Genomic DNA, 15,743 nt, shown 5'->3' with positions numbered 1-15,743 from the left:
GAATAGACAATTTAGTAGTGGAACAATGACTTGAAGACGAAATAAATCTATATTTGTAAGGTGATTTGTGTAGCTTCGGAAGCCAGTACATAGTTGGGACTTTCATTGTATTTGGTTCTGCTTGTAAAGAAGTAGCTAATAGTTTATGTTTGTTACAGATATCGTTTTCTAAAAATGAAGTCAGTTGGAATGTTGGTGAATTCGTGATTTCCTTTTGCAGAACCTCAATGTAAAATTTACGTCAAACTATAATGATATTATTAGCAGCTTTATCAGCCGGGACTAAAACAAATTCCTTATGGTTGTTGTTAAGAGTAAACTGTTCTTTAAAATGTTGTATACGTATATCAACTATCTTCATTACTGAATTAAAAAAAGGGTTCAAAGATTTTTTGTCAGCTTTTTCCCTGTTTTATCCATTTCAAACAGCAAGCACGAAGTGAGTCGTGGATGATATTACGACACTCATTCCAATTAATAATTGACGGGGGACGATATTTAGGTCCTTTACTGAGAATGATTTTAACTCTCGGTCGCGAACGATGTTAAGGTCTCCTGTTATAACATGGGAAATGGGGCCATAAGCGTATTCGGAATTACTACAATTACATGACGGAGGTGTATTTTCACTGATATTTACATCTTTACAGACTTGGCTATAATTAAACACAAATTTTCGGGTAGATTTCTTGTAAATATAACAAATAAGAGGGAGTTCAGTATTATCAAAATATCCAGGAATTTGTTCTTTAACAGAATGGTCGTTAAAAATACCGGCAATATTTACAAAATCAAAACCTTTATTGACATACTTTATTTTAATAAAATGTTTTTTATGATCTTCAGGGCGATCAATTTTGGGAAACAGTTTAGAATAACAATATGCCATTATAATTTGAACGGTTTCTTACTTAGGACTGCAATATGAAATTGTGTTGCAATCCTCTAAAATTTTATTTAATTTATTTATAGGTAAAGAACAGAGCTTGGTTAATAGATAATGTCTGCCGTTGTTTTTTGAAATAGATATTAGGTCCGAAATATTTGTATGGTTGGTCTGAAATTTTCTTTGATTGCGATTTTTCTACGCCCATGAGAACGGTTTTTACGAACAGTTTTAGAAACTATATCCAAAATGTTAACAGAATCGGTTCTTGATATATTACCAATTCCCATGATATTATCATTAAGACCGAGAGGGTAGACTGTCTGTAATTTTTTAATCCAATTTAATTCAATTATTTTCCGTGATCGTACAAACTTTATACCTTTTTAGACGGAAGACGCGACATCTGATGCACTAAGTGATAAGTGGCATCTTTTATGAGTCTTTACCTCCAGTCGATGTTTGATTTGGTCTTGAATGCCCTTCGTAAACATTTTTTTATGTAAATACTCAAAATTTGCAATACTGCAGTAATTTTTTAACTCTTTTAATGCATTCCCAATTTGGTCATTCATCTAGAAATAAGCCACGAGATTGTTAGCTTTGATAGCAAACACTGAATGATTTATTAAAATGGGACTGATTTGAAAGAAATTAAGGGGAAATTGTCTTACCTCTTTGCAGTAAAAAAGAGACAAAAGATACCAAAGGGACATTAACAACTCATAAGTCGAAGAAAAACTGACCACGCTATGATAATAAAAGAAAACACCGAACAAACGAACAAACGAACAAATCCTCAAAACACCCCATAGAAAACTAAAGATTGAGCAACGTGAACTCCACCAAAAACAGGGGGAGTGACATGTCTGTTATTGTCATCAAAATGAAACAATTGATAGAGTTTTTGCGTAGACACAAAAAAAATAAAAGAGGTATAAACGACATAAATGCATTCCTTTAAATTATTTTTGAAGTGAAAGCGTTATTAACTGTTGAATAACCTTTTACAAAAACTTCAAGACTGCGTACAAAAGAAATTTAATTGAATGCAACTGAGGAAACATATGACATTCGGGATTCATTTTAATTACTAAGCAATCAACAACGTATAAGAATCGGTAGTTTTATTGGATATGGAACGATGTTTGATTGTTTTCTGAAATATAGTTTTCCAAATTACAATATCCTCTAAAAATTGTTTTTAGATGGCATAGCCAATCTGGTGTCATTTCTATGTTATTTGTTTTTTGGCAAATTGCTCTTGGTAACAAATTGTCCTGATTGTTGATAGTTGATTTTTCAAGCACAACTGACTACAAATGTGCACATGTTTAAACCAATAAAATATCTTAAACATATCTTTATATTTATGTAATTTGTTGTATATATTCAACTCTAATCATGTTATGGACATTCTAGCTTTAATCAATATTTTTATAAAATAATCTACTGTCAGTTTTCTTCTTTAAGATTGTTCTATGTCATCAGAAACAGATGTGCTCTTAGCAGTGGATACATCCTGCAGTATGTATAGTGACGACCTACTGACAACCATACCCGACATTATGAACAAGATACTTGTTAAGATAGGCAACATGTCAAATGGCTTTCACTCATAACATTTGACCAGACAGTGAACACACAATTCAATTTTATTCAGGTATCACCACAAAATAAAAGTTTTTTTGCAACGTAGGCTTTCAAGTTTTACTCGAAGTAACTTTAAAGTTGCTTCTAACGTTTCTAATTTACTAACATCAGTTCAAATTGTCTTTAACCAAAATGCATATGGAGCCAGATATACTGCTAAGAAAGTACTTCTGATAATATCGCGATTTACTGATAATGTTGATGATACCAATTCTTCTGTTTTAAATGATCTAAAGGCAAATGGTGTTGAGATATTCACAATTGGACAATAGCGAGGATTCGTTTACAAGGATGCTTTCTATTGTACCGAATGCAGTACATATTGGGACTGTTGGTGAATTCCGTGTGAATAGTGTAGACATTTTCATAGATTTTTTCAGTTACCAACTTGCGGATTTGAAATGTATTTTCTAAAACAAAATATTCATTCAATATAGTTGTTTGACAGGCCAAGACTGCCTTGTATTTTAATTTATTATCTTTATTTTTTTCTGCGTGATAATTTGAATTAAATAAAGATATTCATAAAGTGAAAACATTTCCACTCATATCGATTATCGATCATTGATTGATATTTATTGAATATCCGTTTCACAGATGACTACAATCCCTCCGCTTTTCCCCGAATGTGACCTACCGATTTAGACTTATCACCGGGTTTGTACCAACATGAGGAACACGACGGGTGCCACACGTGGAGCAGGATCTGTTTACCCTTCCGGAGCACCTGAGATCACCCCGTTTTTGATGGGATTCGTGTTGCTCAGTCTTTAGTTTCTATGTTGTTTTTGTATACTGTTGTTAGTCTATTGGTCTTTTTTCTTTTTTTGCCATGGAGTTGTCAGTTTATATTCGACTTTGAATGTTCCTTTTGTATCCCCCGCCTCTCTTCTACAAATTAAACAAGTACTTTCCTGACGATCAATATCTCTCAATAATAAAGTGGTACTTTTATGATGAAATGAGTTTTCAAAACGATTAGTCTTTGCTTAGCAAGACAAGAATGATCGCAATTTATTTATTTGAAGACTTCATAATAGGGTAAGTAACATCCTGTCATTATACAACAACTTTTTGAGAATCCTATTAATTATGCGATTGATTGGTCCAGCCAATAATTACAATAGTTCATCTAACCAAAAGCCATTTATGATTTTCTATTTACCTATTTAAACAGTTGACTGTCCGTCATCTGTAAAGAAATATGAAATATTAATAGAATAAATTACTCATCTCTCAATATTCCATTCCCATTTTTGTAAATAAAAAACTCATCAAAGATACCAGGCATATAATTTGGTACTCCAGACGCGCGTTTCGTCCACCTACACAAGACTTATCAGTGATGCTCGAATCAAAACAATTGGAAGGCAAAATCAGATACGAAATTGAAGAGCATCAGAAACCGAAAATTTTGAAAAGTTGTGCTAAATACGGCTACAGCAATATATGCCTGGGTGTAGAAAAACCTAAGTTTCGAATAATACTACATTTTATAAACAGTAAATTTACAGAAATGAACATTATCAATGATTTTTCATGTCAACGCAAAATTACTGACTACTGGGCTAGTGATGAAACATACCACCTGCATCTTCAGTACAGCAAGAAAATTCCGCACCCGGAGGCGGACTTCAGCTGGCCCCTAAACAAAAATGTGTACTAGTTCAGCGAAAATGGACGTCACACTGAACTCGGAAACATATAAATGAATCAAAATTAAAATACATACAAGACTAACAAAGGCCAGAGGTTCCTGACTTGGGACAGGCGCAAAAATGCGGCGGGTTTTTTTGATATATCAACCCTCCCCTATACCTCTAGCCAATGTAGAATAAACAGACACACGGCAATACGTACAGTAAAACTCATTTTAAAATAAGTCCGAGTCCGATGTTAGAATAGATAACAGAAGAAACTTAGCAAAATGACAATGATCAACATAAATTAACAAAGGATTATTAGCAGTTACTGACATGCCAGCTCCAAACCTTAATTAAACTGATTGAAAGATTATGTCTTCATCATATGGGGTTTAGTATCATTCCATCACAAAACAGAGCTTATTTTCATGATGATTTAACTCTCTCAGGTAAAGCTGACCTTAGCTGAATTTGGATAAGTTTCTGTTCTTTTCGGTCATACAGCTCTTCGCGTGTTTAGTTCTTATGCATCCTTGAGTTTTAAGTGTTTTTGGTTTGAGCGTTCCTGATGAAATTAAATCCAGAAAAGCCCTGTGGACACACGAAATTAATAAAGTGTTGGTTTTTTATTCAAAAGATGTGTAGTCTAAATCCAATGACTACTTCAGCAAGGTTATATGGTCACCATCACTAGATTATGTTACAGCTTCTAGTTTCTCAACTTATTACAATCAAAGTCTACCAAAGGCCCTGTACATTCATCCAATATCATTGCCGATTTAGTCTCGTTCCTGGCTACTGCTACTGGATTTGACTTTCTAACCGGATGAAGGATAATGCACTCATAGAGGAAGTGATTCGATCTGCAAACGCACGTTTTCTCCTACTCCGATAAGAGTTATGAATTCCAACTGTTTTCACTACTGTGTTGGTCTGAACCTGAAATTATAAAACAGGGGATATATAAACACTTGGGGGACTATATAACAAAAATAGGACCTATACAGAATACTAGAAGCCAAAACGTGCTATTTCAGGTCAGTCCTAAGGGAGAAGAAACCTTAGTGCTGTTAGTGATTTCTAAATTTATAACGGGAAATTTAAATATGTATTATATAATTCATGGCAGTGGTGAAGTATTTACCCATGAACTTAAAGTTACAACTAAAAAGATTTTCAAATTTCTTAGATCCATCTAAATTCTCCATATCCATTAAACTAGTATTAGAATCGTTATATCCGATTTTTTTTTTTGGGGGGGGGGGTCATTATAGGGATTTAAACTAATTCATAGCTTTGATTTAGTGCCTGAAATTTTGTTTAATCAAGTCAATTGTTGAAGATCGTATATTTAACTCTAAAATTCAAGGTCTTGGGATTTTTTTAGTAGATTTGTAAGCATTTATACCGAATCTTGATCTAAGAGAAAATCTTCTTGGAATGGTGTGAACGTGGAATAGTTCTTTTTGGTTTGTTTGTTGCTGGCTATAATAGCTGGAATGAAAAACCAATTCTTTGTAAAATAATAGATCTTTATTAATTGCTTTTCAATCTTCAAGTGTATACATGATAAACAATACATAATAAGTTCATACATATATAATTGAAATAACATTAATCATTTAAACTGAATGCATAATAATATAAAGATGGAACATATATATTCGCATTATAAAACAATAAAGATAAAATGGGGGAGCTAACTAGCTCAATTAAATTAATGTGCTGATGCCAAATAATGTCAACATGAGTGAGACAAGGGCCTCTTTTTGAATTTTGATAAGTGTTGCCATGGTAACCAAATAATTTACTTTAAAACTAAGTTAAATTAATGAAGTGTAAACAGAACATAATTACTTTAAACATAAGAGTATAAAAACATTATACTTATATACAACAATGGAATCTGAACAATAAAAATGTATATGGCTACAAGGAGAGAATTGCGCTTTATTTTCATTTCTAGTTCTGACTTTAAAACAAACATTTATACATGATTCGAACGCATACTTAAACTGTCTTGATTACTAAATCAATATACACAACTCTGGTTGTTACCTTTTAGCCTTCATAGTGAATAAAATGCACATTCTTAATAATTTTGCATTTGACGCAGTGTTTATTTTATTCTTAAAAGTGTTAAATACAGCTTAATACCGCTATGTTTTTCAACATACAAAATGGAATGAAACGTACCATAACTACTTGCGCTTTATGATCAGATTCAAATTAACTACTAAATAACTCAATAAAAATACTGACGCTATATAATATTTACACGATAAAGCAAATGACTAAAATAAGTAAGTCTTTTCTTTCAAATACTTAAACATTATGAAATATCAAAATATGTGACAAAGTCGTGTTATTTAAACATTGTAATTATCTAATTATTAAAAAGAAGGATAAACAATGCTAAATTCAATAATAGGAAACATAAAGACTTTGTCTCTAAAACATGACTATTTACATTGGAAAATTCTGTAAATGTAAAAATACTTTTAACTTCAAATAAGCTGTTACGACTGCAACTATACCCTTCTTAGTTTATAATATCTTAACATCTAGAGAATTATCATTTAAAATATCAATGCATAAAACATGAAAATATTCAGTAATAGTTATACACCGAGGGATAGGTGTGTCTGGATAAGAAACCCCGTCGGCCGGAGGCCGGAGGGGTTTCTTATCCAGACACGCCGTATCCCGAGGTGTATAACTAACTTACACCCCATTCTAAACCCTATATTTGTTAACATTGATTATTAAATGAAAAAAAATGAAAAAAACGATAGCATATTTATTGATAATATCAAACCATGATTTAGCAGGTCAAGGTTGACTGTTTCGTGTATTCTTCTTACTAACAAAAAATACATCATGCTCCTTGTATTCAGTTGTCAAGATGGACGGGTATAAGACAGACGACATTTTGTGGCAAGCGTTGGATTTGGTAGAAGAGACTAAAGATGAAGACAATATTATAACCCAAAGTACTTACCTGTATCAGTTTAATAAAGGTAATCATAACTTTATTTTATATCTTTAATACGGTTTTATAGAACAAAAGCCCCTCCCCCCCCCTCTTCTCGGGAAAAAAAACCCCAATCATATTCGGACATACTAAGGGATAGGTGTGTCTGCATTAGAAACCCAACTACCAGACACGCTCAACACACAAAGATACAGATTTAATATTTAGAAACTCCCTTTTAGGGGGCAATCAGGGGCTGATCAAGCCAGGGGTTCCCAACTCAAGAGGGAAAAAAAAGGGGGGAGGGGGGTCCAACCATTCAAATCGCATTGATCTTTTAAATAAAAGTCGGGTCCAACCCGCGGAACCTCCACCCCCTGATCGGCCTCTGGGTAACCGAGGGGGAGGGGATCCGGGAGTTAGAATCCCCGTTTTTCAATGCTTTAGAAATTAGAATAGAGACATATGACTGGGATAAAAAAAATATACCTTCAAGCAAAGGAGTATTTAAAGGATAATTTTGTATTCAAAATAGATGCTTAATTTTTTTTTCGCTATTGGAATTTCCTAAAATGTGTTTTTTTAATATCTTGAAACAATTTGTAGTGAACACTATTAGTAATTTCTTATGTTCATGCTATTAAAAAAATAATCAATTTCTATTGTTACGAATAACAATGGACTTTGTTTTCGGGATGTAGAAGCAGGGGTTTCCAGAAACCCCGCTCGTCACACCCTGTGGTCAAAATCCATTGTTATTCGTAACAATAGATCTATTCAATTTACACTTGTTTCAGAAATAGAAACTATGAAGTATAACAATAGAACTGGGGTGTAAGTAATAGTTATACACCGAGGGATAGGTGTGTCTGGATAAGAAACCCCGTCGGCCGGAGGCCGGAGGGGTTTCTTATCCAGACACGCCGTATCCCGAGGTGTATAACTAACTTACACCCCATTCTAAACCCTATATTTGTTAACATTGATTATTAAATGAAAAAAAATGAAAAAAACGATAGCATATTTATTGATAATATCAAACCATGATTTATAAGAATTTTTTTTATTACATGAAACCCCACTAGTAACCTTTCTTTGATTATCTTCGTTCAAACTTTGACAAGTGAGTATATTTTACAAATGTCAAAGTTGTTTAACATATTCCCGTTAAATCCATGTGCTAATATGGATCAGCAGGTCAAGGTTGACTGTTTCGTGTATTCTTCTTACTAACAAAAAATACATCATGCTCCTTGTATTCAGTTGTCAAGATGGACGGGTATAAGACAGACGACATTTTGTGGCAAGCGTTGGATTTGGTAGAAGAGACTAAAGATGAAGACAATATTATAACCCAAAGTACTTACCTGTATCAGTTTAATAAAGGTAATCATAACTTTATTTTATATCTTTAATACGGTTTTATAGAACAAAAGCCCCTCCCCCCCTCTTCTCGGGAAAAAAAACCCCAATCATATTCGGACATACTAAGGGATAGGTGTGTCTGCATTAGAAACCCAACTACCAGACACGCTCAACACACAAAGATACAGATTTAATATTTAGAAACTCCCTTTTAGGGGGCAATCAGGGGCTGATCAAGCCAGGGGTTCCCAACTCAAGAGGGAAAAAAAGGGGGGGGGGGGGGTCCAACCATTCAAATTGCATTGATCTTTTAAATAAAAGTCGGGTCCAACCCGCGGAACCTCCACCCCCTGATCGGCCTCTGGGTAACCGAGGGGGAGGGGGTCCGGGAGTTAGAATCCCCGTTTTTCAATGCTTTAGAAATTAGAATAGAGACATATGACTGGGATAAAAAAAAAATATACCTTCAAGCAAAGGAGTGTTTAAAGGATAATTTTGTATTCAAAATAGATGCTTAATTTTTTTTTCGCTATTGGAATTTCCTAAAATGTGTTTTTTTAATATCTTGAAACAATTTGTAGTGAACACTATTAGTAATTTCTTATGTTCATGCTATTAAAAAAATAATCAATTTCTATTGTTACGAATAACAATGGACTTTGTTTTCGGGATGTAGAAGCAGGGGTTTCCAGAAACCCCGCTCGTCACACCCTGTGGTCAAAATCCATTGTTATTCGTAACAATAGATCTATTCAATTTACACTTGTTTCAGAAATAGAAACTATGAAGTATAACAATAGAACTGGGGTGTAATTTAAAAATATCAACTTTTAAAACTTAAAGTTACACTCACCTGGAATGAAAAACCAATTCTTTGTAAAATAATAGATCTTTATTAATTGCTGGTCAATCTTCAAGTGACCACAATTTCATAAAATACAAATTTTGTTTCATTCCCAGGTGAGGCCCAATTAGGTAAAATAATTATATACACAAAAGAAAATATCTCATAAACCCTGTCACTGGCCCCATGTCACCTAAGAGCTAAAATCTACGATAGCGTGGTCTTAATCCGGACATCTAATCCAACATATTGTCAAAGGTTACATAATATTTGCTATCGCTAATAGATAATATAATAAACTCTACTTTATAGCTTTTGTAAATCTTTTGTAGAAAAATGACAATTTATAGCTATTTTAATTCTTTGTCTAATTCTGGTATTTTATATAATCTCTTTTAAAATTAACTTATATATTTGGGTGACATGACGACAGTGAAATTCTTTTTATTTATAAAATAAATTAAAACTCATTTCTATTAAAACTACACTAAAAATATGTAATAGATCTATAAGAAAAAGTTATGGTGCCTTTTTCCTTATCACAATGGTATGATAAAGAGTAAATATATAATTCTGCTTACCAGGAACTACCGCAAACGTTGTCGTTTAGCTATAGTCTCTACTGATGTGCGTTTAAATGCCATATAACTATATGTGTGCATATGATGAGGGCCTCGGTGGCTGAGTGGTCTAGGTAGTTCATTTACAGTGAATAACACTGAAGTTGTGACTGTCAATATCGAGGTCGCAAGTTCGATCCCCACTCATGATAAAGTGCATTCCACTCCGGTCGTAATTGAATAGGATTGTCCGTTTTCTTGTCGATGGTCTATTGCTTCTTACTGTGTGATTTAAAGAAAATCATAATAACAGTATTATTCAAATGATTTGAAAACAACAAATGGTGGAAATAAATGATAGGCGCAAAGTGTTTCTAATGTTACAACTGGCAAGAATTCTGAAAATGAGAACTTTTATACTTTTGCAATTAATTCTCCGTTACTCGCAAAATTTGGCAAAATTTGAAGCAACCTACATCAGATGAACATTAAAATGACAGTGGAATTCATTATATGCCGTATAAGTGGTTGTGTGTGATCTAGAAATCTATTAATTAAACGCAAATATATATATACAAATCTTCATCCGATAGATGTTTCAAAATCAGATTTGAAGTTGCCTATCAAAATATGTTTTACTGCATATTTCGTCATGTATGCTGCATTTATGTGCATTGATTGATGTAAACACTTGACATGTCTTAAATGGCAATACAATTTGTGTTTTTTTTATATCTTTTTCTTTTCAAAATGTATACATAATTTATTTTTTTCATACTAGTATTTCACTATAATAGTTTCTTTATTGTGGTCATATTTAAAACTAGTAGTTGTTCGGAATTTTACCAGGAAGTTCAAATCTTGTATTGTTCTCATCTGGCCTTAGCCTTTATTGAATTATACAAATGATCATGTTTGCATATTTCTTGTTATGTAATATTTATTGTTTCACTGAATGCTAGTAAGATCGTGAATATAAACTGTTTGTCATGCAAATATTGTAAATTGAATCTACAAAAATGGTAGAATTTCTGGATGTATTGTTCTGATTCCTTTATTCACAAAATATACTTACTGAGTATTTGAATGAAAGCAACATCATATTCCACTTGTCATAATCATTCACCATGTTTAGTTCTCGAGTGGAGTATTCTCAAAAGACAAATAGAATATGAATAAAACGATAAAAAATTGACTAAAAAAATTGAAGGAATAATGTGACTTTTACATAATTGTGTGCATACTTTCCAAATTTCATTTAAGAATTGAATGTTTCGTTTTGTAATTTTATTTGGGTGTTAAAGCGTGGACAGATGCACATTTTGTATGAAGCTTCATACAGTAACTTAAAATGCATTTTTTATGCATGTATATTTTTTATTGAAGTCAACATATAGTTAATTCAATGCATATATATATATATATATTATTTTATAAACACATTTTTTTTATTTTTTTAATATATGTTTTATCTTTATGAACATACATTTAATTTTTATGAACAATTATTTCTTTTCAAGAACATATATTTTATTTTTTGTGAACATTGCAACGTTTGACACGCCATAGGAGAGCATGTGCGATAATAGATGTCAAGTTTTATACAAAAATAAAATATATATGTATCAGTCGTTGTCATCTCTACAATGCTTATCGTTTTTATACTTAAAAAAATAGAATAAATTTGTATGTAGATAATTAAATCTATCTTAAACTTAGATAATCAGATGGTTCTGTTATGTATGATGCTCTGAAACATTGTAGTAATAATGATAATATGAGCATGTGTAAATCAACACAAATAATTACAAGCAAGCAAGCGGTTAATCGATTATTATAAAGCAATACATATACAATATTTACAATAATAATAACATAAAATAGCCCAAGTAACGTGTATATGTCGGAAAGGTTTAAGACTACTTTAAATGTCTTAAACATTTACATGAAATACATTTTTTAATTCCTTTGTATATATTTTTTCTGAAACTAAACTAACTAAACATGTCGTTCTCATGGAATAATCTATAACTTTATTTCAATTCCGCATTGATCATAAGATACATTTATAATATTTTCCGACTGAAATGTAAGCATATTAAAAATAACTTCAAAAATAAAATAACTCAATGTGATTGAATAATGTCAACGACACAGCAACCCAACGACTAAAATATCCAAAAGATATGTAGAGGGAAGTGTAAAGTCCTCAGCAATAGACAGGTACCTATACGATATATCAAGCTCTAAATGTCGTGCAGTCTTTATAAGTTGAGTATAAATTAAACACAAACAATCATAGATCTGCCTCCGAATTAACCTCAAAATATAACAAACAAACAAAAAACGCAAAATAATTAACAAATCATACCGTTACGGAGTGTCTATTTTTCCGGATACCCAGAAGAATAGCCACGGTCTAAATAGTGGTGTTTACTTTTAAAGGGTTTTTACTTACTTTGTGTACTGTTTATACACAGAATAAAATCTAGACAGCAATCGCCTGATGAAAGACAATATTGATCACACATACAACAGTCACTACCATTACAAGATTGACATGTGTCATTCCTTCCATAACAGCAAATGTCTGTACATAATGAACCATAAGAAAGCCTTGCTACTATGGTGATCATTATCAGAGCTAGGCATACTTGTATAATGAGTCTTTCGCACATAATTTGATAGCTGCAATAGTTAAAATGTAAAGTTTAATGATAGGATTAGTTCCCAAGGTTCCCATTTTTTTTAATGTGAAGTTTACTTAAGCTCGCATATCTGATGTAGTAAAATACGTGTTACTTATTGTTTTTTTTACCTCCACTTGATAAAAATCGTTCCAGGCACCCTCTATCCGAAGATGTGATATCGATTGCTAACACACTTGATTTCTTCTGTTTTGTTTTAAAGCATCAGGCATTATAAGTTGTATTTATGTTGAATCATTGCTGCTGGACGATATTTTAAGATAATCTCGACAATTTCTCTTTAAAGTTTCTTAAAGTAAAAGTCAACTTACATCATATGCGTATTAGTATTATCCTTTTCTGACTGTCTCTCTCCCATGAATTTCAAATTAATTCAAATCACAAAAAGGTTAGATTTGAAGGTGAAATTCAACTGACTCGGTGCGCCTACATGAGTTTCATTTGTTTGAAAAGACTTCGTGATTTGACAAGAAGAAAGAGTTAAAAGGAGTACCCGGAAGTTTTATCAAAATATATTAACAAGTCGAAGATTTCGCAATAATTGGATTAAAAAAAATATATATATATAGTATACATACAGTGACATATCTTAATACTGTGGTTAATTTAAGATATTAATAATATATGATTTGCACAATAGAATTGGCAACATTGTTTATAACAAATAAAACATGTCTGTCGTAAGAATCCATTTTTATTGTCCAGTAGACTTTCGACTATTTTTCAAAAATCCCTCATCCCCTAAATTTTTCACGTCTTTTTCACATATTATTGAAAGCATCTGTTGTCATACTATGTTGGTGTTTTGAAAAAAAATTATAATGCTGAAAAATTACATCTTAAGTTCTGTAATTTTTTGTATAGGATGGTGTCGTCCACCTAAAATAATATATAATATTATGTAGAACTTAAAAGATTTTCACACTTGTACGGCAGATCAATATAAGTTAACCACACAATTTTTTTTTACTTATATACAATTATGGTCTTCATCAAAAGACTTTAAGAAATTATCCAAATTATTTAATTGAGAAAAAGGTTATATAGAGGGAAATAACCTTTTCAAGATTTAATAATTTAGATGTTAACTTTTGATAAAGGCCATAATTCTATTACTGCACTAAAGTAAATATGAGATGATGCTTTTTTTGTTGCAGGTTGTATGTTTAAGAGTCTTTTTTGTAGAGTTTGTTTAATGTCTAAATCAGAACTGCAACCGAATCTTAAAAGCCAAACTCTTCGAGGGGGGGACTTATATATTGCCTATATAATGAATTGTGTAATTGTATATTTTGTAAATTATGCTGCAGTCTTTGCGACTGTGTTTTCCTTAACAAACTATGGAACCATGAAACTGTTAATATCAAATTCCTAAAGTGCTTTCATCTTAATTAATTTCGACTCTCAATGAAATGACTATTGCGACACGTATATTAAAATATAATGCTTGGAACAAAATATACATTTGACTGGCGGATGTTTTAATTGGGGTTTGACGATTTAGTAGTTATATTTCCTTATAACCTTTGCTGAGAAATAGCTCTGGTATATCGTATCAACTATACACAATGTATGTTACCTAAACGATATAAGGTTGGACAGATGGTATGGTTCTATATATATATATATATATATATATATAGTCAGGAATGGGAAGCTGACATTTGAAAAACCATGGAAGTATTATATTGAAAGGAACTACAATCTTAGCCCTTTATGGCTGAAGTGGACATTTTTCATTCCCTGTTCATTTATCAAAGTTAAAGCCACATTAACTCATAAACAAAAAAGTATTTAAAATTGGAATTGATAATACCAAAATTCTCAATGATAGTGATAGCTGTGCATAGATATAGGAAGATGTGGTATGAGTGCCAATGAGACAACTCTCCATCCAAGTTACAATTTATAAAAGTAAACCATTATAGGTCAAGGTACGGCCTTCAACACGGAGCATTGGCTCACACCGAACAGCAAGCTATAAAGGGCCCCAAAAAATTACTAGTGTAAAACCATTCAAACGGAAAAACCAACGGTCTAATGTATGCCAAGTATTATGTTATTTGCCAAGGACAATGTCAAATGCACATTCATGTTCTGAATGTAAATACACTGTGCATGTAAGACATAAGCGATGGAGGTTATTTGACATTTTTTTTCAATGTTTTCTATGTTCAAATGAACAAGGTTAGCAAACTAACATAATTTAACGTACAGAAAAACAGACAGAACGCATGCTTGACAGATTGAACACAATTTTGGAGTTGGCTGGAATGTTTGCATACCGATTCAGCATGTCAGTGATCGCGGAAAGGGAGACCCCAAAAATAATGGCCATCGTTTATGAAAGGATAATGCCTGGTTACGAAACATGAAATTATGATCAGATTCTATACAAGGAATCAATTTGAGGTGGCTGATCTACTTTTTTGGCACCTTCAGATATTTCTAATGAACACTTTATTTCTCTTCAACGTGCGGTAAAATCAGATTCAATATATGAAGGACAAGATTTTTTAAGTGGATGTTGTTGCAAAACAAAAAATCAAAAACCAAAGGCAGAGCAAATTTTCAAGTATAGATGTCATCCAAATTTACAATGCAATTTATATTCAAATCAAATCAAAATCAAATCAAATCAAGTTTATTGTACAAAAAAGGCCTCCAGCCCACAGTACAAATATTAAATTACACAATTTATAATTTTGCCATCTACAGTTACATATTACACAATAAACAATAATCACATTACATATTCACATATCATCATATTTATAAATCAGTCATCAGTAGTGTTCATTTCCACTTATATTTTACTATACATTCAAAATGTCAAAACTTCATCTCGAAATACTTTAGCTTTCATAATATATATTGCCAGATTTTTTAAAATACAAAAATCATCAGTTTTAAACAGATTAATCAGTTTTTCTTTGTTAGGATTATTATGACACCATATGGGTAAAAAATTTCTCCTTATATCACACAAAATCGGACAAACAAGTATAAAGTGGTATTCATCTTCAATTTCATTTGTATTACAAATTCTACATAATCTATTTTCCCTAGGTTGATTTTCATGTCTACCTTGTTCTATAGCAAGGCTATGA

At 32.0% G+C, this 15,743-nt stretch overlaps 1 long non-coding RNA gene across 1 annotated transcript; it reads right to left on the bottom strand.

Annotated features, from left to right (window-relative positions):
* Nucleotides 1-4,789: 4,789 nt before the first annotated feature.
* On the bottom strand, nt 4,790-13,117 carry LOC127701459 (uncharacterized). Its single transcript, XR_007982047.1, has 4 exons — nt 12,945-13,117; nt 11,001-12,613; nt 9,947-10,207; nt 4,790-5,121 (listed from the first exon to the last, which is right to left on the bottom strand). It is a non-coding gene; the product is annotated as an uncharacterized LOC127701459 (long non-coding RNA).
* Nucleotides 13,118-15,743: the final 2,626 nt, after the last annotated feature.

This window comes from Mytilus californianus, unplaced genomic scaffold (assembly GCF_021869535.1).
Source record: "Mytilus californianus isolate M0D057914Y unplaced genomic scaffold, xbMytCali1.0.p SCAF_1, whole genome shotgun sequence".
NCBI lineage: Eukaryota > Metazoa > Mollusca > Bivalvia > Mytilida > Mytilidae > Mytilus > Mytilus californianus.
Note: the sequence above shows the minus strand (reverse complement) of the source record. Positions and strands in the feature narration are given on the sequence as shown.